General features: G+C 33.0%; 1 protein-coding gene across 9 annotated transcripts in view; it reads left to right on the forward strand.

The window, feature by feature from the left end:
- Nucleotides 1–24,314, forward strand: part of norpA (no receptor potential A) — a 753,920-nt gene that overhangs the window by 323,866 nt on the left and 405,740 nt on the right. For 2 of the 9 annotated variants that reach the window (XM_068363779.1, XM_068363777.1), the window contains exon 2: nt 1,386–1,441. The exons of the other annotated variants lie outside the window; for them this stretch is intronic. The gene's annotated coding sequence lies outside the window, so the exon portion shown is untranslated. The remainder of the gene's footprint in view (nt 1–1,385; nt 1,442–24,314) is intronic. 9 annotated transcript variants of the gene reach the window in all.

Genomic DNA, 24,314 nt, shown 5'->3' on the forward strand with positions numbered 1-24,314 from the left:
CCATTCTTGAAACAAAACGTAGGAACATATGAATGTAATTTTGAATATGTCTGAATAAATTTACTCTAATTTGCCTAGTCGTGGGCCGTAATATGATTACGAGCGGAGTCGGTCTCGGGCTTATTCAATTTCATGTTATTTTTTATTACTTTAAACCATGTGACATTCGTCATGTCTCTGCTTTTAACTTATTATACTCATCTCTTTTTATTTCATTGCAATTGGGTCTTGCTTTCTCACAGTATGAGGGCTGGAAGGAATTACCTCTTCTAGCAAGGGAAACATAAAACTATGATTTTTATGCTGATCGTGAATTTATTAAATGTAAAATGAGAACCTCCTGTTTACTTTGAGTAGGTCTTGTTTCACAATAGGCTAAGTGGTTCTTCTGTCTCTATGCAGGGATTTCGAAGAGGACCAAGTCGAAGGGTCAGGGTGTTCTCTCTCTCTCTCTCTCTCTCTCTCTCTCTCTCTCTCAAATTGGCACACACACACACACACACACACATATATATATATATATATATATATATATATATATATATATATATATAGTGTGTGTGTGTGTGTGTGTTTATATATACATGGTGTGTAGATACATATACAGTATGTATGTATGTATGTATGTATGTATGTATGTATATATATATATATATATATGTATATATATATATATATATATATAGTGTGGTGTGTGTATGTACATACATATGTGTACGTGTGTGTGTATATATATATATATATATATATACACACATACATACGTGTGCGTGTGTCTGTAAATGAGTATACATGTATACGCGTATGCCCGAGTATATTTAGATTAATAGATGGATATTTAAATCCCTAGGTTAGATTTCCAAAGTCATATTTGGATGGCTTCTTGATTACATTGTACATCGGACATGAAAACTGAACTCACTCTCCTCGACTATCCGTGAATTCGTGATTAATAAGCTTAACCATCCATATTTTTAGGAAGAAGCAGTGTGATCCTCACCAACTAAAGTATCAATACGCCTTGAAGCCCTTTCTTTCGATGGATAGATATTTTCCTATCTTTATTAATACCTGCTCTCAGAGAAAAGCAGTGGACAAGACTGATTATAATGCCGTGTGAACAATTGCTCTTCATCTTTCATGCTGTCTCATTTGTTGGACATCCTGCTTCTTTGTGCTCTTTTCAGGAATGTTATTGAAACATGATTTCAAATGAACTGCATTCATTTTCTCTCTTTATAAAAGGTTTTTTTTATTTATATTTTTAATGCTTACATTTATTACTATATACTACAAATAGCTGTTATTCAGTTACTGCTTGCAGACAAGTAAATATTTCATATTGCTAGTACAAAAACTAACTGATAATTTTCTACTTTTTGCAGGTAACAAATTGAAGACCATTAATATCACAGAAGGAACATGGCCAGAAATTCGTGAGGTAGATATGTATTTCCTCTTTTGTATCTTCTGTTGTATTTATTTTCAAGGATCCTAGGAGAAATTTTCTTGGTTGGATGATAAGGTCTTTTATACGTTAATACCATGAAGTGGTGTCCGTAAATTCTAAATGAAATTTTGTATTAAATACTGCTGCATTGTAGTAGATGTTATGTTACAGCTACCAGGATATTTCTGCTAAATGTAGAACATAGGAATAGGATGATAAAAGCGTTAATGATGACGATTTTAGTTATTAAAATTATCCTCTACGAATAATGACTCGTGTTTATGATAAGATAATTGAGGAATTAGGGACTATGGTCCACATAAATACGAAAATTAGTCGTTTCTTAAACATGGCAAAACGGAAGCGGTTACCATTTTAATTTTCTTTGAAAATACCTCTGAAGTGAGAACGTCAAACAAGAAAGCCAGCAACGTGGGGATGGCGAGGGGAATCACTCTGCGAAGCTCGATATGCTGGAAGGGGTTTCGGCATTTGGATGCTAGGAAGGGAGTACCCGGAGGTTAGGCGGGAGTGGAGCAGACGTGCCGTTGTTATGGCAACGCAGACGCCAGTGTGCGTTGCTCAGCTGGCTTCAGGAGAGGACATGAGGTGGTGACGCTATTTCCCAGGTGGTGGTAATAGCAGGATAGTTATGGCAGGCGGGGAAATAACCTGAAGTAATAACTCTTAAGAGAGACCTGTTATTTTTAGGAACTTTGCGTTGATTGTTTATAGGCCTGATAATTGTGAAATTGAGTTTATAAATGTAAACCATTGAAGCTTCTTTGGAAAGTCTATACATTTTGAAGCCAAATTAGTCCCCTAGTCTATTGGAAGACTATATATTTCACCATGTATTGGTTACTTACATCCATATTAAGATATGAATTTTTTATTTCTTGCCAAGATTTGATGGTGTTAAGTTTCTTTCAATGTGATCTTCAAGAAAACAATGTCATGTTTATAACCATTTTATGATCATCTTTAGACAGCTGGCGTTCCTTATGTTTTTTTATACACGGTGTAAATGGTCCTCTAATGATCGTTTCAATAACATACTGGACAAGGGAAGCACAATTACGTCTCCTGCCAGACTATTTGCTACCTGTCATGGCAGTCGGACCAGACTACGCTATTCCTTGCAAGAACTTCAGTGAAGAGAAGTTTGCTTAGCAAAGCCAAGCTTAAATCTTTTGATTCATGCATTTTTTGTCGAATATGCAATATAGTGAAGTGAAGGGAATGGCTAAAATTGTTTTCCCAGTTGGTGTTTCATGCTGGGACACATTCTTCGTAAATGAATGTAGTAATGCGCGTTGCTCCATTTTACGAGATAATAAGCATTGCTTAATAGAGGAAATACTATTTCATATATATTGTGTTACGCCGTCATCAAATTATACTCGCGTGATGATTAGCAGCATGAAATTTGTATATCTAGCATGACTTTCATGCTTAGTGTAACCGAAATTTGATTCTTATCACGACAGAAATCTTTTCATTGAAAAGGTTTTTAATAAAATATATGTGAAATGTTTTCACATATATTTTATTAAAATTTTGAATGATTAGACATTTTGATAAGTATGTTATAGGTCTTTCATGGCTTTCCAGAGAGGATTTTTTTCATGAAAAAACATTTCCAGATGCCCAAATAATACAATTGAACTCAAAGAATTGTTGGTATAACCACGCAGAAATGGCTATATGAGAACCGCGATAAGAGGCTGTGTTATTTGTTTAATTCTATTTTTTCTCCCATCTTTCTATTTTTCTTTAAAAATAAGAGAAATTTGATTAACGTTTATATTTGATTTTCTAGATTTTGATTGGGTGATTTTCTAGAATTAACGTTTGGTAGGTATCGATAAAGATTTGACTTTTTCCACCTTAAAAACTCGGCAAAACCTTCTAGTTGTGCCTTGAAAGTTTGAATATACAGAAAACTACTTGGCAAAAGTTTATGCCAGATATTTTCAAAATGCGACAATCCATTTTTTTGAGATTATTGCTAAAACACAAACTTGAAACTAAAATGGGCAAAATCAAATTTTGATTAACTAGAGTTGTGTTGGTGGTTATTGTAATTTGAATCATCGTAATATTTATTACGTTGTGTGTTGTTGCAAATGCACATGTGGCTACTGCTGCTAGTGTAGTATAGAAATATTAGCCAAATTTAATTTCACAGAATATGTGCAAGACTCCTGGCTTGAAAAAAATACTCAGACATTGATGGTTCCATTAGATCGGCCTTTGTAGACTGTTGCAATCTGTTATGTTTTCTGGTCCTATTTATAGGTTATTGTCAAACAGTGCACCTCAAACTAACCCAACGGCCCATGAAAATCATTCTTACTCTATGGTGGAAATGTATGACATGTGGTTACTGGGCAAATATGTGGTCTGGCGCACTTGAAGTTTGTTACGGTAAAAAAACATCCCATCATCAAAACGCTACGTTTTCCAATCTCTCGCAATGATGTTCATCAAAAATTGAATCAGAGAAAAACAAATCAGCTCGAAACTCTGTGATATTTAAGCAAAATTCATAGCTATATGAATTTCGAAAAATCTTCCCTTATAACAAATATTCATAAAGATTAGGTTGATTTTTTCCAGAGACTGATATCATTATATGGAATGTGGGAGGACGTTAATAGGAACCAGGATTTCCTAATTCATATTAAAATGTTCTAATGGAAAATTTCATGTGCAAACTACCTTCAACAATTGGCAAAATATATTGTTGATTTACTAAACTTTTTTTAGGAAACTCGAATGGAAATGTTAATCCAGCTTTTCCTTCTTGCTCGGCCATAAACATGGCTGTAATGTATAGCCTACTCCCGTTAATCAACTTGATATTTGAACATTGAATTGACCGTTTAACTGGGTACAATTCCAAATGAATAAGTGGAACAATGTCTGAATTATTTCTGTTTAATATTTTGATGGATAGCAAATGCCTCCAGAGATACATTATTTGATTAATCATGTATGTCCTTTTCATGTAATTGCAAGGTTGGTCAATTTAAAACTGCATTATGTGGAAGCATATTTAAATTATAAAATAAGCAAACGTAAATATTTTCACTAATTCACTCAACTGACCAACTTGGTCATATGTTAATAATGACTTTCGTTGATTGGAATATTGATTCGTGTAGTTGTTTTTTTTTTTTTTTTTTTTTTTTTTAGCTTAGCCAGTGAAACTGGACTTATGTTATATATTCATTCGTATCTATTTGTTGGTTTTGTCAAATAAATAATACAACAAGCGTTAAGAGATTTATTTTAATGGAATGCAGTTGAAGGGCTGGGTTGTAGTCTAAAGATGACTTGGTTAGATTTTTATATGAAAAAAAAATTTCTTCGTTATAATCCAGTGGTTTTTGGGGGATTATATGGAGCACAGACTCCACCATTTATGTTTTCTTCAAGTTGACTTACAATAGTATGTAATCATATTTGAAAATTATGTATATTTTCGATTATCACTGCCCCATATATCCTTTCATCGTCTATATGTTCCCTTACTACTACTACTACTACTACTACTACTACTACTACTACTACTACTACTACTACTACTTACTACTACTACTACTTACTTACTACTACTACTATTATTATTATTATTATTATTATTATTATTATTATTTACAACAACAACAACAACAATTTTCTCGTAGCTTTTACCCTTGATAAGTCATGAATATTTATGCTTTTTTCATCTAAACTTTATAATTTATCAAAGGTAAAAGCTACGAGAAAATTGGTATTGTAATTATTATAATTATCATAATTATTATGATTATCATAATTATTATAATTATCATAGTTATAATAATTATAATTATAATCATAATTATAATTAGAATTATAATGATTAGGTACCGGATACGGATTCTAGATCCGGATTTGCGTTTTTCACAATTTTAAAGATTAAGTCAAACAAATTGACATTGGATTTTCACCAAATTTTAATAATGGATAGATATTATTATTCATCGGAAGAAGCCATGATATAATGGAGGTGATACGGATCAAGATCACGATCCTGGATCAACATTGCACTTTTTACTATTTACTGAACAGTCAGCATATGAAATGTGGAAGGCGATGTCCGTAGACTTTGGTTGAATATTTCGAATGTTAATTGGCGTATGTGTGAAATCTCTAATTGCTCTGGTTGTTATTATTATTATTATTATTATTATTATTATTATTATTATTATTATTATTATTATTATTATGCAAGAGTAAAATAGTGTCTAAACTGGAACGATGGTTCTTTGATGTCGCCATTGTTTGCCATTTAGTTCATAGGATTGATTAAATAAATGAACACCTGCACCTCATTTCATTAGTTTTGTGACTATTTCATGGCTAAGTGTTTTAAGATAATAGAGAGTAACTTTGAAGTGAAGACTAGCTAAGGAACCTACTTTTGACATATATGCAATACTTAAAATGTTTGAAATAGCAAGGTCATATGCCTGATGTCATGTGCTTGTTTACAACAAAAGGAACTTTAACCAATATACTTTTCGTTTCCTGAAATCATAAGGATGAGTAATGTGTTTACATCAGTTACTGTAGCACTTGACAATTGATATAGCTGTTGCCGCTCATCCCTGCAATCTGGCGTTATGGTGAACCCCTAGTGGCTAATGTAACTGACTCTGTATTCGTGGATCGAAAGTTCGAGTCCTGCTCACTAAAAAGCTTACATTATTGCTCTCAAACTCACCGTTGCCTTTAGATAAGGATGGGGGAATTGGTGCTAGGATATCAGCACCTAATACTAGCCCTCATTGTTCATAGCTTGTCTGAAGAGGGGTCTTGGGAACTGATTATTTATATATATGGTGGGTTTCTAGGACATTTTTCTATCTTCTACTTCTGCCGCTCATGAGGGACCTTTAAATGCCAGAAGGGATCCGTAGCACATCACTGTTCAACCACCCGTTTTACCTAAAGTGACATATGCGCATTCATGTGCGTACGTGCCTTTGCCCAAGTCACGAATCCTTGGGCTCTCATCCTCCATCAGACTAGGAGGCGTTCACTTAAGAGTCCTTTGATGTGTCCGCTGTCATCAGTCTGTTTACGGAAGTGGCTCAAGCGAGGAAGTGCCTTGATTAGAGGCCCCGTGTTTCATTGGCATCGTCTCAACGAAGATTGGGTTTCACAGTTTCGGTTTCATCTCATCTAACCACGTCAATGTAACTCCAATGGACAATATCCGAAATCCCGGTATTTTAGTCTTGTTAAGGACTCTAAAACAACGGGCTTGAACGTTTGATTTTAATCTGTCACGTAAAACTATAGGACTTTTTGAATATTTTCCTTAGTTATCGACGGATCCATGGTAAATGTGAAATGTATTATATACACACACACACAAACACACACATATATATATATATATATATATATATATATATATGTGTGTGTGTTGTGTGTGTGTGTAGTGTATATGTATGTAGGTATGTATGTATGTATATATATATGTATGTATGCATGTGTGTGTGATTTAATACACACACATACATATATATATATATATATATATATATATACATATATAAACTGTATTTAATGTGTAGATTATTTTAATTTATTGTGTAATCGGACAAATCCCGATTATCCGGTATTTTATCAATTTTCTTGTTTAGTTCAAGTTAAATATTTTTTTTCTTTTTTTACAAATATCGAGAGAAGGATCGAGGCCTTCAAATTCAAATTTGTTGGATATTTATGATGCCAGATACTATGTGCACGTTCCGTTTGAGAGAGAGAGAGAGAGAGAGAGAGAGAGAGAGAGAGAGAGAGAGAGAGAGCTGTATTCAATTCTGATTATGATATATAAGTACGGTATGTTGACTACTACCAAAATGTTTAAGAGATATTATTAAAAGATTGTTGTGAATATGGGAATCATACTTTTATGCTGTAACCAGAAAAGTCTGAAAACTATTTTCATGCAGAAAATAGGACTTTTTATGACCATTTTGCTGATATTAAAAAGCTACAGAGGCGTCGATCTTTTAAAGACTATCACGCTGTTATCTCTTTGTGAACATTATATGCAGCCTCTCTCTCTCTCTCTCTCTCTCTCTCTCTCTCTCTCACGAGATGTTTTGATATTTTTAACTGAAAATATGGTAGTACTTGTTATCCAACATTTTTGTATTCTCTTGCAAAAATGAATGTGTGAATATCATATTCATACATGCATGCAAATGCACACAGGCATAATCACACACACACACACACACACACACACACACACATATATATATATATATATATATGTGTGGGTGGATTTAAGGAGAGAGAGAGAGAGAGAGAGAGAGAGAGAGAGAGAGAGAGAGAGAGAGAGAGAGAGAGAGAGAGAGAGAGAGAATATTGTTTGGGAATATTTAAGATAACTCTCTGATTGCATCTTTAGTCTTTTAATGTTTAGTTTTCTTGCTAGGTTTAAGGTTCGGTTATTACTTGCAGCTACAGCTACAGTATAGAGGGATATGATAGGTGGTTTTTACATACGGCCATTGATCTCTCCTTTTATAATAACTTAGAAAAATAATTTAAACTAATTGCTAAATAGCTTTTCTTTGTGTTGAACACAACAATACATTTAAGATTAGAATACACGTTTTCGCTGTAACCTGTGCCTAACACACTTCTCTTTAAAGCTGTACATGCTATACGTCTTGTGTTTACCATTGTTCTAGCTGGAAGAGAACCAAATGGACCTTCAGACATGATAAGAATCATACTGAAAGGACTTGTGTTCCCATTTCAATGGTTTCGATTGTAGCAGAGATGTGACTCTTTGTAATGTAATTAACTTAGACTCGTCTGGTGCATCGAACTGGAATGTTTACCTCATTTAGAATCTAGTAACCGTTTCTTTCGTCTATGGCTGTGTTACCCACATCATTTTTAATTATATTCATAATACTCTTACCCGAGATCAATCTTGTTACAAAATCCAGTGTCAAAAAACTTATATTTTGAATGACATAAGCCTACGAAAATCTTCTGATGGGAGATGCTTTGATATTCTCTAAACAGTTGGCGACATCTGACAGGACCTAACCCCTTGGCGTTTAGGCTTATATCCGAATACCTTGAAACTTGGGATAAGTCACGCTTCTTTCTTTTGGACAGTTGGAATATATCCTTGGAATATAAATTATTTTATCAGATGGACTGATTTCTGAACCGTTTGATTACTAAAAGTTCGTGTTAGTTTTGTGATATTTTTCTTCATTTGCAATAGGAAGGGGGGGGGGGGGGTGGGGGGGCGTGACCTTGTGCATGGGTGCGTCTTTCTTCGTTCATGATAATTTTATGCAGAAAAATCTCTTAGTTGAAGTGAATGGGAAGTTGAAGATATGAACACAATGTTACTGACTATTCAAGAAAAACTGAAATGCAGGTTTTCTTATCTACCTTCGAAAACAAAATTAGGAGAAGGTTATGTTTTCGCCCCTGTTTGTCTGTTTGGGAACTACTTCCTGGCTCCAATTTTACTCATAGAGTATTGAAACTTTCAGGGATTAATGGTTATCTTGAGACGTGCGATTCAATTTTGAGAGTCCTAGGTCAAGGTCAAGGTCGAGAAAAATGTCGACCAAATTAACCCTAACCTTAACACCAAGTTCGCACATGCTTGTCACACAGACTTCAAATACGCTTGCGGTTGAAATTGATTCTCGGCAAGGCAAGCTGGTTTCGAGAAATAATCTGCCGTGGCATAGGTCTGCACTCTCAGAATGCTTTTTTTTAGTTTTATCTATAGTTTTAAGCTGCCATTAGGTCATGAAGCACGGTAATTTTTGTGATAGGTCATTTATAATTTTTTTGCAAAAATTGAATATTTAGCATATCTATGCCTTTGCCTTATCTTCCGAATATAAGCCCAAGATTTGGCAGGACTTTTAAAAGATAGATCGAAAACAATGTTTGTCTTGATAATTAATGAATTTTTTTAATTTTTAACGATTGTTGATTTATACACCACTTTATATATTTTCCTTATTATTTAAATTGGCACTTTTTTAGTTCTTTACAAAATTGCCGAATATGTATGATGGTTTATTTGATGAGTATTTTCTAAAAGCACACGCGAAAAATCATCTTTTACGATTCACTTCGGTGATTAACAGATGGCATCATTTGATTATGCAGCTGAAATTTACTCACATTTGGTCATGTCATTAATCAAAGGAAATGAACGTGAATGCAAATCTTTGAGATTAATAGTCATTTTCCTTTATTTGGACGTGAATGAAATTTTTCCCAGATGTCAGATGCTCGTAATTCCATTGCGAGAAATGGGATTATTTCTTTAATGTATTATAGGAAAATATAAATCTCTTATTCATTGTTAGATATTTTAAACAATTTTTCAAATTTTACTATAGAAAGGAAAGATATATATATATATATATATATATATATATTATGTATATATATATATATATATATATATATATATATGTATGTATATATATACATACATTAAAATACACAATTTTCCATGTATTTATGATAAATAAAATAACCCACAATATTTTATTTTTCATACATTGTGAGTTATTTTATATATACATATATATATATATATATATATATATAATATATATATATATATATATATACATATATACATATGTATGTATATATTTCTTTATTTCTTTACTGTATTATAGGAAAATATAACTCTCTAATTCATTGCTATGTATTTAAAACAATTTTTCAAATTTTACTATAGAAAGGAAAGATTATATATATATATATATATATATATATGTATATATATATATGTGTGTGTGTATATGTATATATGTGTGTATATATACATAAATATATAAATATACGTTATTTGTACATACACAGACGCACATACGCACGCGCACACACACACACACACATATATATATATATATATATATATTATATATATATATATATATATATGTGTGTTTATATATGTATATGTTGACCATAGTCTATTTACAATTTAATAAAGTATATTGCAAAAGCCGTTGATGAGAAATCTTCATCAGGGTTTTTATATGCACTCGCCTGTTATCAAAGTTTTTAATCACATTTCCTCTGTGTATTTGATGTCCCCTGTTGATGAAAGATGCACCCTTAAATGAACCCCTTAAATATACAGTAGCTACTCTTCAAGTAAAGTCAAATTATGTGTTATGGCTTATAGAAACAAAATCAATTACATAGACTTGGGTAAACGACAGAACTAAGTATGAAAGATATCCACAGTCACGTCCGTCATTAAGTGAATGGCAAAAAGAGAAAAAAAGATTATGAAGACAGGGACAGTGTTGAATGAAGGGATGAGTAGTTGACCAAGATCATCTTAAGAAAACATAGATCGTATGACAAGCCTTTGATCGTTTGCCTGCAAACTCGATCCGTACTGCTCCCATACACAGCAACCTCGTCCAACAGTGCACAAATCTTACAAAAGAACTTGCGATTGTATGCTTACAAAGTGCAACTCATACTTGCACTCGACCCAAGTGTTAAACCAAGACGAGAAGAGTTTCCAGTTAAAATACTGGAACGAATTTCTGAGGATGGAACCTTTCATATTTCAAAGAAACTGAGCACAAAGTGATACTCTGAGGATTAGAACATCTCCATGTGACAATGTTTATGGCAAATACCTTTATATAGAGTGTTGTCAAAAGGCTTGAATCTTCCTAGTTTTCAGACTCCTCACATTTTCTGATGTTGGGTTAATCGTTGTAAGGATATTTAAGTAGGCATATTTGCGAAATCTTAGCCATTAAATAAATAACCCTATTATCCCTATCTCGCTCATAGAGCTGAGATTAACCAGCTGAAAGTTTTGACTAATTATTCATACCTGCGAGAAAAATGCCTGCAATCTTGGGGGAAAGTTGTTCCTAAAATTTCCTCTGGGGATTTTAATTTCTAATCCCTTTGTTGGTTTTTTAATTTCTAATCCCTTTGTTGGCTAAAACTGATTTTGGTACCAATGTAAAGCTTTTTCGACCAGTTGGACCTGTTCGTACTTTGATGGAACCATATTTATTATAGAATTTATATCAGTGTATTAGTCCTCTTGATGATACCATAACTAATAGAAAAGAAATCGGTCAGATTCAAATAGTATTATAACTTTGTAATACGTATTTTTTGGGCATCTGAACATCACATGTTTTACGCTTCCACACGTAATACACACACATTATATGTGTATGTATGTATGTATATATACAGTATATATATATATATATATATATATATATATATATATATATATATATATATATATATATATATATATGTTCATAGAGAATACACATGTATATATAACCTTATTTATATGTATATATATATATATATATATATATGTAAATATGTATATATGCATGTATATACGTATATATATGTATGGGTATATATATATATATATATATATATATATATACTATATAGTTATATGTGTGTGAGGGTATTTTGTGTGTGTGTGTATTTATGAATATATTTATAAATGCATGCGTTTGTGCGTCCATATTTCAAACCATTCATTGCTAATGTAAACGGGAAAAAGATCTCTACCATTCATTAAGCATAAAAGCCCCGAACAATAACAGACCCACAGGAGTAGGAGGTACAATATTCCTGTGTGGTGGATACAATAGTATGCTCAAATAGGTAGGTTGCTGCCTCTCTCTCTCTCTCTCTCTCTCTCTCTCTCTCTCTCTCTCTCTCTCTCTCTCTCTCTCTCTCTCTCTCTCTCTCTCTCATATTAATAGAGGTAAATAGTTTTGTTTTGTTAGTTTTCTGCTTATCAAATACTTGATCATTGTCTCATAACGTTCTTGCAGGTATATGAAATACACCTTCAGTATTGGTGAATAGAATCTATTTGTACTTCATATAGTCTCTATCACAAGCAGAATTATAACTAAATTTTTTTAAATCGTTCTGTCTTTTATTTATATATATAAATATATGTATATATATTTATATTTATATATGTATATTTATATATATATATATGTGTATATATATATATATATATATATGTATATATATATATATATATATATATAGTGTATGGTATGTAAAAGCATGTTATGATCATATATGTAATAGATGTCTGAACGTGTATAACCGTTTGGGAGGGTCAAATATATATATATATATATATATATATATATATATATATATATATATACCATCATCATTATCATCTCCTCCTACGCCTATTGACGCAAAGGCACTCTGTTAGACGACGCTAGTCGTCTCTGCCATGAGCTTTTAAATCGATACTTCTCCATTCATCATCTCCTATTTCGCGCTTAGTAGTCTTTAGCCATATAGGCCTTGGTCTTCAAACTCTTCTCGTGCCTCAAGAAGCCCAGTTAAAAGTTTGGTGAACTAAACTCTCTTGGGGAGTGCGAAGAGCATGCCTAAACCATCTCCATCTACCCTTCACCATGACCTCATCCACATGTGGCACTTGCGTAATATTTCTTATAGTTTCATTTCTAATCCTGTCCTGCCATTTAACTCCCAATATTCCTCTGAGGGATTTGTTCTCGAATCTACAAAATCTGTTGGATATTGTTTCTTTGTCATGCCATGACCCATGTTCATATGTTAACACAAATCTCACTAAACTCATACATAGCCTGATTTTTATATTTAGTGTCAGGCGATTTGATTTCGAAATTTTACTTAACCTAACCATTGTCTGATTTTCTTTTTTCAATATTTAACTAAACTTCAATTCTAAAGATCCTCTATTAGAGTTCATAGTTACTAACTATTTAAATTATTCTACCTGATTAATTCTTTCTCCTTCCATATTTCATCTTTCATTACATATTTCGTTCTCATCATCTATCTTTCTTCTATTTATCTTGAGCCCAACCTCTTGTGATATTTCATGGATTTTGGTAAGCAAGCATTGCAAATCCTGTAGCGTTTTGCTAATAAGGATAGCGTTATCAGCATACTCTAGGTCAGTCATTTCCTATTACCAATCCAGTCCAATCCGTCTCCACCGTCCCCAACTTTTCTACGCATTATAATACACACACACACACACACACACACACACACACACACACACATATATATATATATATATATATATATATATATATATATATATATATGTGTGTGTGTATATACAATATATATATATATATATATATATATATATATATATATATATATATGTATATATATATATATATATATATATATATATATATATATATGTGTATATATGTGTGTGTGTGTGTGTGTCTCCTAATGATACTTTAGCCACTAAAGGTGATAGGGTTTGCGTATCACAATAATCAGCAAAGCTATACTAGTGAGGGCTACTCATACTAGATTGGTTTGCTGGGAGCGATCAGACGAAAATCTTCCACCATCCCGAATCTACAGTGGCTAGCGCGGTGTTGAAAACTAGCCAAAACCCAGACATATATATATGGCACCCCTGTCCTCGGCCCCGTCCCCAGAGGCAGTGTAAGAACTGCCCAAGGTGGCGGCCAGCTACATCTTACTGCAGGGTGTGCTGAAAAATCTCTGAACAAGAACAGGTTACCTTTGGAAACAGAACCTTGCAACATACAATGTCAGGACCCTGTCTAGGGAAGAAGATTTTGCTGTAACTTACTAGAAAAACTGAAATGAATAAATTGGGATATAATGGGATTGAGTGAAATTAGAAGAACTGGGGAATCTTATATATATTTAAAAGAGGGCAATTAATTTGCTTCAGAGTACGTGAAAGGAACAAAGAAAATGGAGTGGGTTTTTTTATTAATAAAAATCTTGCGGGTACCATAGATAATTTTGTTGTGCTAATGATAGAATTGCAGGAACAATTATCAAACTAAATAAGAAGTATAAACTGAAGATCATTCAAACGTTCGCACCAACAACATTCCATACTGAGTAAGGAATAGAAACTTTTTGTGAAGATCTGCAGATATCTATGAAAAACATAATTCTCCATTTACATTTACTTTGGGTGATTTCAATTCTAAAGTAGGTCAAAAAAAAAAAAAAAAAAAGGAAAACCAGCAGTAGGCTAATCTAGATTAGGAATAAGGAATGACAGAAGAGACATGCTTATAGAATTTGCTGAAAGAAACAATATTGAAATCATGAACATCTCTTATAAAAAGGAACAGAAAAATTGGGCATGGAGATGCCTAAATGGAAAAGCGAAAAATAGAATAGATTTTATTTTCAGTGAAAAAGTCAATTTAGTTAAAGATTTGACAGTTTTAAACAAGTTAAAGTCAAACGATCATAGAATGGTGAGAAAAAATTTCTTTATATCTTAAGGAAGAGAGAAATATATTTTAAGAAAGTAAATAAACATTCCTGTAATAAGAGAAAAATTGGACGAGGTTAGTTTAGCAATACAAAATAGGTACTCCAAGCTACATGAGAAAATGGAAGCAAGTAAAGAAGAAATGAACAGTAATTAAACAAAATTTGTATTTGAATCAGCACAAGTGGTAGCTGATAAAGTTTCTAAACTAGAGCAAGGAAACTCAAATGACCAAAAACTTAACAAAGAAAAGATTGAATATGCGGGCAAATTACAAAAGAAATGGGATAGAATTAGCAGAACTATCCAGAACAATAATTAAACTAAAAACGTAAGATATTCGTAAACATAATCAGACCAAAATTGTGGAAACACCTTAGAAAGGAAGAAGCATCAAATTGACGAAAAGAGGACTTGGAACAGGGCACCAACACATGTTTGCTTTAAAGGATAAAAATGGAAATATTATCCACAATAGAGATGGAGTGATAAAAATTGCAGAGGATTTCCGTACAATGCTGTACAATTATGATATAAGAAATAACTTGACAAATAGAAGTGATGAAACACCTAAGCTGGTACTAAACGTATCAGTAGGAGAATTAAAGAAAGCATTAAAAGGCATGAAAAGAGGCAAAGCACCAGGAGAAGATGGCCTAACAATTGATTTAATGATAGATGGAGATTTCATAATACTAAAACTGGCTGAAATTTACACCAAATGTCTGCAAGAATGATCTATACCTACAGCTTGGAAAAAACTTCATCATTATACTAATTCATGAAAAGGGAGACACTAAAGACCTGAAAAATTACTGCCCAGTATGCTTACTCTCCGTAATATATAACATATTTACAAAGATTATATTAGGCCATATAGAAAGACAGCTAGACTTTAATCAACCAAAAGAGCAGGAAGGCTTCTGAAGTGGGTATCCAATTCACCATATTCATGTAATTAACCAGCTAATGGAAAAATCAACAGAATATGATAAACCACTATGCATGGCATTTATTGACTATGAGAAAGCTTTTGAATCTGCCAAAACCCCAGCACTAATGAAAGCCCTTAAAAAAACAAGAAATAGAACAATCTTATGTTATAACTCTTGAAGATATCTATACAGGAAGTACAGGAATCCTAAAATTACACAATGATGGTGAGAAAAGTGCAATTAAGAAAGGAGTTACACAGGGAGACTCCATCTCTTAAATTATTCACAGCATGCCTAGAAGTTTTTAAGAATTTAGATGGGGAAAATGTAGAAATTAATATTAATGAGGAAAACCTTGATATATTTGTGCTTAGTGAATCATGGAAGGAATCACAAAAGATGATAGAAAATTTGAATAGAGAAAGCAGAAATGTAGTACTGAAAATGAATATGAGTAAAACTAAGGTAACGTTCAATGAAAATGTAGAGAGACAACAAATAAGTTATGAACGAGCCTGTAGAGATTGTTAATAAATATACGTTCTTAGGACAGACTGTAAGTATTTCCCCAGGAAACGAGACCGAAATTAAGAGAAGGATACACATGAGATGGGGATCATTTTGTAAACAAAATGAGGTTATGAAAAGTAAAGTGACACTTTCTCCAAAAGAAAAATATTTAATGAGATGGTACTACCAGTATTAATCTATGCTTCAGAAACTCCTACTAAAGCCTTAGAACATAAGCTTGTTACAACTGAAAGAGCTATGGAAAGAATAATAATGAGAATAACACAAAAAGAGAAAAGAGCATCATGGATACGAGAGCAAACTAAAGCAGAGGATTTTCTAAGAATATGTAAGGAAAAGAATTGGTCATGGGTAGGACATATAATGAGAATGACAGATAATTGATGGACATTAAGAATAACAGAATGGGTCCTTAGAGATTACAAAAGAAACAGAGCAAGGAAGAGAAAACAATGGATGGATGAGCTAAGAAAGTTTGCGGGTGTTGACTGGCACTGAAGGATGTTAAACACTTGCAGGTGGAGGGACATGTCTGAGGTCTTTGTTTTGCAGTGGACTAGTTCTGGCTGATGGTGTGTGTGTGTGTGTATATATATATATATATATATATATATATATATATATATATATATATATATACATAAAACCATGCAAATATTTATTTAAACAAACAACCATGCACAAAATATATATAGGATGTATATTGAATCTTTCTGGGCTTGAAAAACTGTGTATCCTGAGGAAAGGTTTTTGTCCATTTATTCTTCTCTGATATTATATGTTTGGTTGACCTTTAGCAACGGATTATCATATTGAATTGAAGGAAAAATATGTGGTTCATCAACCTCTTACCGTTGGTCTTGATATTAATTTATGGCCACTTTTTTTATATAGTTCACTTTTAGTATTTTAAAGGTTAACGTAAAATTTTGAATATTTTATTACATTTACTGTAGATCTTCTAAGATTGCATTTTCCATCATAGTACTAGATTTGCAACAATCTATTACAAGTTGTATCATTTGTATAAAACTCGTATATTTATCATCTAAACTAAGCGTTTTCCGTTAAAGAGGGACTCTCGTGAAAATACAATTAAATCATGTGTGTAGCCCTCTAAAGAAACATTGCTCAGCCTTGCAGCTTAATCTACCTTCATAATAAAAGCCTCGTCTCTATCAGCATGCACTTTTGCTACCTTAAATTCTCTACTCCTTTGATCTGTTACTTATTTCATTCCATTTATTCATCTCTTTCAATGCATTTCTCTCCTCCCTCGTAATACATCCAATGTATATGTTTTCCACCAACCTGTCATCCTCGATTCTCTCCTCGTCACAAGCCCTATCAAAATACACTGATTCACTCTTTCAGCTACACAAACCATTTTTAACACTCGCGCCTTCTCTCATTTCTCTGCCTTCTATTTATCCATATAACACTTGTAAGCAGATAATTCATTTCCACAGCTTTCTTCATGTGCAGTCAATTTACTCACTTAACCATCTATGTTTGGAAAATGGTTCAACCAAAACCTTCATACATCTCAACCTGAGCTCCCATGCACAAGGAATGTTTCCTTCTAACATTTTGCTCATCGTGATACTGTTAAGCGCCACATATTCCATTTAAATGCAATTCCTGCCCGGTTACTGTAAATCTAACATTTATTACCTTACTTGAGGATTAATACCTATATATACAGTATATATATATATATATATATATATATATATATATATCTATTTAAATATTCACCAACCACCATTTATAATGAATTTTAAAACAAAAACTCATATTTTCTGTGTCATTTTGCATTATTTCATCCACAGTGAAGTATGTCATGTTATGCACTGATTTCTGTCTGCAGTTTTTTGTTATTTCTGAAGTCTTCTTTGTTAAAGTTCTAGTAAGGGTATAGCCAGTAGCACCTTGCAATTGTGTACTTTGAATCATTTCTCCAACCTGTTAGTAATGGTTCCTGTGCATCAGTTCTGGAATATTCAAATCCCGTTTATGAAAGGATTTGGATGAAGTACAGTTTTGCAAACACGCAAGATTATATTCAGTGATTTATTCACTAGAGGAATCTTCGTTTTTTTTCCGGTGATAGATATAGACCATATATCCAGTCATGATGTGAAACAACCAGTTTCCTTTAACGTTTTTAAGGGCTTTTTATATTGCTTTATGGCTCATGCATTTGCAGACCTCACAGGTTAGTTCGTTTTACTTTTTGCTAAAGTTGTATTGTTCCGGTATTCGGTTATAGTTCACATAAGTCAGTACTAATCCTGTCTTATATATTAGAAAATTTGTTATTAACATTTATGATAAATAATTACTCCGTAGTTAGTATCCCATTATTTTTGTTATTGGAGAATCCCCCATTCTCTCTCTCTCTCTCTCTCTCTCTCTCTCTCTCTCTCTCTCTCTCTCTCTCTAAAAAATGCTTTTGTTCCGCATCTTTCTCATCATATCTCATAACTTTGATCAGTAAAATAATATCTCCCGACACTTATCCAGTGGTAGTTGCATTTATGGTCATTAAGGATAAAGGCCCGTGCAGTTTACTTCTCTGATCTTACGAGAATAGACGCAGAGTTACACGGGACGAGGTCATAACCAGGTGGTGTAAAGGCAGTAACATAAAAACCAAAGATAAGTGATGTTCAGCCTTTATATCCGAGGTTCGTCAGAGAGAATATCAGAAAAAATGAGGAATAATGGTTGGGAAATATTAAAGCTGAATGTTTTATCAATTTCTCTTGAATCACAGGATCAAATTCTGTAATAAGAACAGTTTGAGTTTACCGTTATTGCTAATATTATATTAGCAACATTAGTTTTGAATTTTGGGACTTAAAAAAAAGTTATTTTTTCTATGACTTGTGATTCTTAGAACTGAAAATGCTTTTTGTGAATTTTTCTTGTTCTTTTCATTTTAAATTCAGTGCTTCTGGAGAAGATGATGATTCATGCGTGTCTGAAAGAAGACAAATATAAATAAAAGATGTAATCTTCAGTCTATTTTCCAATCTATTTGGAGAGAGAGAGAGAGAGAGAGAGAGAGAGAGAGAGAGAGAGAGAGAGATGTAATGAGGAACATCTGTGGTAACAATCTCAGTTTTACTACTTCTTTTATTATAGAATCTGCCATATCACCTACGATATTGCTTCGTCTCTTTGTAATTATCGCTTCATTGTTACTGGCAGTGGTGTCTGGCCCTTCAGTGGTCAACAGTTTCATTTTTATCTTCATCTCTTTGCTCACAATAAGCCTGTTTTCAGTTGGCTGGATGTGAGGAAGTAGGCTCAAGTATTTGATTCAACGCTTGGGAATGTAATTCATCTTCTCGCTCTCAATGAAAGGGAAAGGTTACACGAACCAATTTAGAATTAGGGTTTTCCTCCGGTATGAAAAGGACGACGTCGCTTCATCACTGAGGCCTTCCTCCTCCTCTTCCTCCTCCTCCTCCTCCTCCTCCTCCTCCTCCTCCTCCGGACGCCTTTGTTATTATAATCATGGCGTCGTTTCCGTTCCTGACGCATTTGTTGATTCTATATTAATGGTTTTTGTTTTCTTCTCCTTATTATTATTATTATTATTATTATTATTATTATTATTATTATTATTATTATTATTATTAAATGCTAAGCTTCAACCCTAGTTGGAAAAGCAGGATGCTATAAGCCCAGGGGCCCCAACAGGGAAAATAGCCCAGTGAAGAAAGGAAATAAAGAAAAATAAAATATTTTAAGTATAGTAGCAACATTAACATACATATTTCCTATAAAAACTTTAACAAAACAAGAGGAAGACTAGATAGAAGTGTGCCCGATTGTACCCTTAAGCAAGAGAACTCTAATCCAAGATAGTGGAAGACCATGGTACAGAGGTTATGACACTACCCAAGACTAGAGAACAATGGTTTGATTTTGGAGTGTCCTTCTCCTAGAAGAGCTGCTTAGCTATGGAGAAGGCTACGATTTCGAAGTGTTCTTTGACCGCTTTGTCTTTCATCCACGCTTGTGGTTATTTGTCTGGCTGGGCTATTTTCCCTGTTGGAGGCCTTGGACATATAGCATCCTGCTTTTCCAACTAGGGTTGTAGCTTAGCAAGTAATAATAATAATAATAATAATAATAATAATAATAATAATAATAATAATAATAATAATAATGGTTACGTACACGGGATATTTTAAGCTTATGGCTCAGTTTCATTTTTCTTTTTATTATTGTTGTTGTTTATATATTTTGCAAGTATTTTTGCCATATAAATCTGCTAACTTGCTGAGCATGATTTCGCAAAATATTAGTTATTATTATTGTTATTATTATTATTATTATTATTATTATTATTATTATTATTATTATTATTATTATTATTACTTGCTAAGCTACAACCCCAGTTGGAAAAGCAGCATGCTATAAGCTCAAGGGCTCCAACACAGAAAATAGCCGAGTGAGGAAAGGAAATAAGGAAATGAAATAAACTACAAGAGGAAATAATTAACAATTCGAATAGATTATTTTAAGAACAGTAACAATATTAAAAGAAATCTTTCATATATACACTATAAAAACTTAAAAAAAAAAAACAAGAGGAAGATAAATAAGATAGAATAGTGTGCCTTAGTGTACCCTCAAGCAAGAGAACTCTACCCCAAGTCATCGAAAGTCCATGGTACAGAAGCTATGGCACTATCCAAGACTAGAGAACAATGAAGTTTGATTTTGGAGTGTCCTTTACCTAGAAGAGCTGCTTACCATAGCTTAAGAGTTTCTTCTACCCTTACTAAGAAGGAAGTGACCACTGAACAATTACAGTGCAGTAGTTAACTCCTTGATCGAAGAAGTCTGTGGTAATCTCAGTGTTGTCAGTTGTATGAGGACAGTGGAGAATATGTTGAGAATAGGCCAGACTATTCGACGTATGTGTAGGCAAAGGGAAAATGAGCCGTAACCAGAAAGAAGGATCTAATGTAGTACTGTCTGGCCAGTCAAAGGATCCATAACTCTCTAGCGGTAGTATCTCAACGGATGGCTGGTGCCCTGGCCTGGCCTAGAAAACCTTAGGTTAAGAGACTAAAAAAATATGAAAATATCAATAGCGAGGTAAATCATAAGTAGATAAATAGAGAGAGTATCTCATGAGTGTTTCACCCTCGTTGGGTGAGGATTGTCTGGTCGAGGCAATGTACACTGACGTCCAGGTCTCTCTCTCTCTCTCTCTCTCTCTCTCTCTCTCTCTCTCTCTCTCTCTCTCTACCATATCTGCGACCCACATAAGACGACTAACTCATTGGTACAGCTGAACACAGGAATTCCTGTCACACCTTCCTCTAAGAAAGTGCACCCTGTCACACCCCTACTGCGCGTGGAATTTCAGTGTGTAGCCCCACCCACCATCTCTGCCATCTCTCCCTATAATAACTGGTTGGTTATTCGCAACGCAGTGAGGGTGTGATTGGGAGAATTTCCTCAGAGCGAAGTGTACCAGATATTTCTGTGTCCAACTGTACCTATATCATGGCAGAAATACACAGACGCATACTGGAGATTGAGGAACATAGTCATTTGATTATTAAACATGAGTCCCTCCGTTTATGGGCTGAGCGTGTGTATTATTGTGCCATAAGATACACAGCTATAGAGAGATTATTCAGATAAGAAAGTTATGGTTCTCTATTCATTGGTTGCTTTTAGCTTGGATTTTTTTTTTTATCTTCATCTTTGTTAAAATTCAAAGCTATCATTATTGCCCTCTCTGTAGTCATGTGCATCTTGTTTTTATTATTTATTCTTTATTTCGTCTTCTTGTTCCTATTTTGGCTTGTAACATTCTAATCTTCCAATTATGGTTGCCACTAGGTTTGTAATAAAAAAGATAATAATCAAAACAGAACAGTTTTGCAGTAAAAGGCAAGGGTAACTTGAGCAGTGAACATTAATTCTGGCTGCACGGTTCTTGATAGCAGTAAGACTTACCGAAAATGTCCAAGCAGAATATTTCCCCGTTATGGGTATAATGAAGATTTTTATTGGTAGAGCAATAGAAATCATCATTTTGGATTTTTATGTCCAAAAGATAAAGATCCCAAAATCTGCCTGCACCTAGAGCCGGAGGCAAAAGATTCCGAATCAGCAAACGTATCTCTTCGACATCAAGATATATCAAATATTCTCAGATATTCAGAATCAACAGTTTCAGTTATATAACTGCATGGTGAATCATTGGTTGTCTGTTTGGTAGGAGGACAGTTCTTCAGCTAAATCCACAGTGCAAAATGCATGCATAAGCAGCAAAGTAGATGCCATTGAGAGCTCAACCTAATCCGTGAGTTCGGTCATCTCGAAATGAAAATGTTATAAGAAGAAAATTGATAATAGCACTTTTTTCTATTGATATTGGGTATTCTGTTATTCAAAAAGACAACATTGAGAGTTTCCAATGAATTTCCCTATTTTAGGTTTGTTTTTTCAGCTAAAATGTACAAAATAAGGAAGAAATAAATTCTTTCTTGTTTTTTATGCGGTGCAGTTTGCTCTGTCTAATTACGGTGCGCCATTTGCAGCCAGAGGGGAAAAGAAAACAGAAAATCCTGGCCCTAAAACTTTCAAAGGTCAACAATAATAAAGCCGAGGCCGTCATTAAGGGCTGGACTTGTGTTAGCATTGGTTTGTTTACATTGTGTTTAATATGTTGAATTAACCCGATGAAATATTTTTGCTTTGGCAGATTCCTAATATAGTGCCATTATACGGTGCCGACCGAGTTTCACTTTTTTTTTTTTTTTTTTTTTTTTTTTTTTGCACCTCACTTTTATTCATTGCAAATTAGAATATAAAAGGTTTAGATTGTATATCTCAGTGAAGATTATATCGTCCTTTTCTGGCAATTATGATTAGCAAGACACCAGGATTTAATAGTTTCCAATTAATGTCAAAAATATATTCCGATATTTATAGAAAGTTCTATGCTAAAATTTACTCACACACACACACACACACATATATATATATATATATATATATATATATATATATATATATATATATATATATATATATATATATATATATATATATATATATATAAATATATATATATATATATATATATATATATATATATATATATATATATATATATATATATATAATGTTTATTCTTATCTTTATCCCTCACAGGTAAGAGTCCTTGACCGGGCAGAAATATTGATCTTTAAAGGAATTTACTAGGGGTCTGAAAACCCATGACAGCAATTTTATATTAAAGGGTATTTGTGGCTTATTTGATATATATATATATATATATATATATATATATATATATATATATATATATGTGTGTGTATATATATATGAATATATATAATATTTATCCTTATCTTTATCCCTCACAGGTAAGAGTCTTTGACCTGGCAGAAATATTGATCATTAAAGGAATTTACTAGGGTTCTGAAAACCCATGACAGCAAATTTCATATTAAAGGGTATTTGTGGCTTATTTGATATATATATATATATATATATATATATATATATATATATATATATATATATATATATTTATATATATGTATATATATATATATATTATATACATATATATATATATTTATATATATACATATATATATACATATATATGTATACATATATATGTATACATATATATATATATATATATATATAGAGAGAGAGAGAGAGAGAGAGGAGAGAGAGAGAGAGAGAGAGCATATGCAGAAGAACCACAGGGAAAATGAAATTACGAAATATACGATTAAGTCCTGACTAGTTTCGTGATACTTCTTCAGAGGACTGATTTATTGAGAGAGGTTTCTTTACATTTTATAGGGAAAGTAAACGCACGAACCAGGCGAAATCACACAAAGACATCAATGATCATACAAGTTTCCAGGACCAGGGTTCGACTCCCGGCCGGTCAGAAACTGTTGTCTTTGTGTGATTTTGACTGGAGCTCTTATCCCGAGGTCGTTAAGAG

Source organism: Palaemon carinicauda, chromosome 40 (genome assembly GCF_036898095.1).
Source record: "Palaemon carinicauda isolate YSFRI2023 chromosome 40, ASM3689809v2, whole genome shotgun sequence".
Classification (NCBI taxonomy): Eukaryota; Metazoa; Arthropoda; class Malacostraca; order Decapoda; family Palaemonidae; genus Palaemon; species Palaemon carinicauda.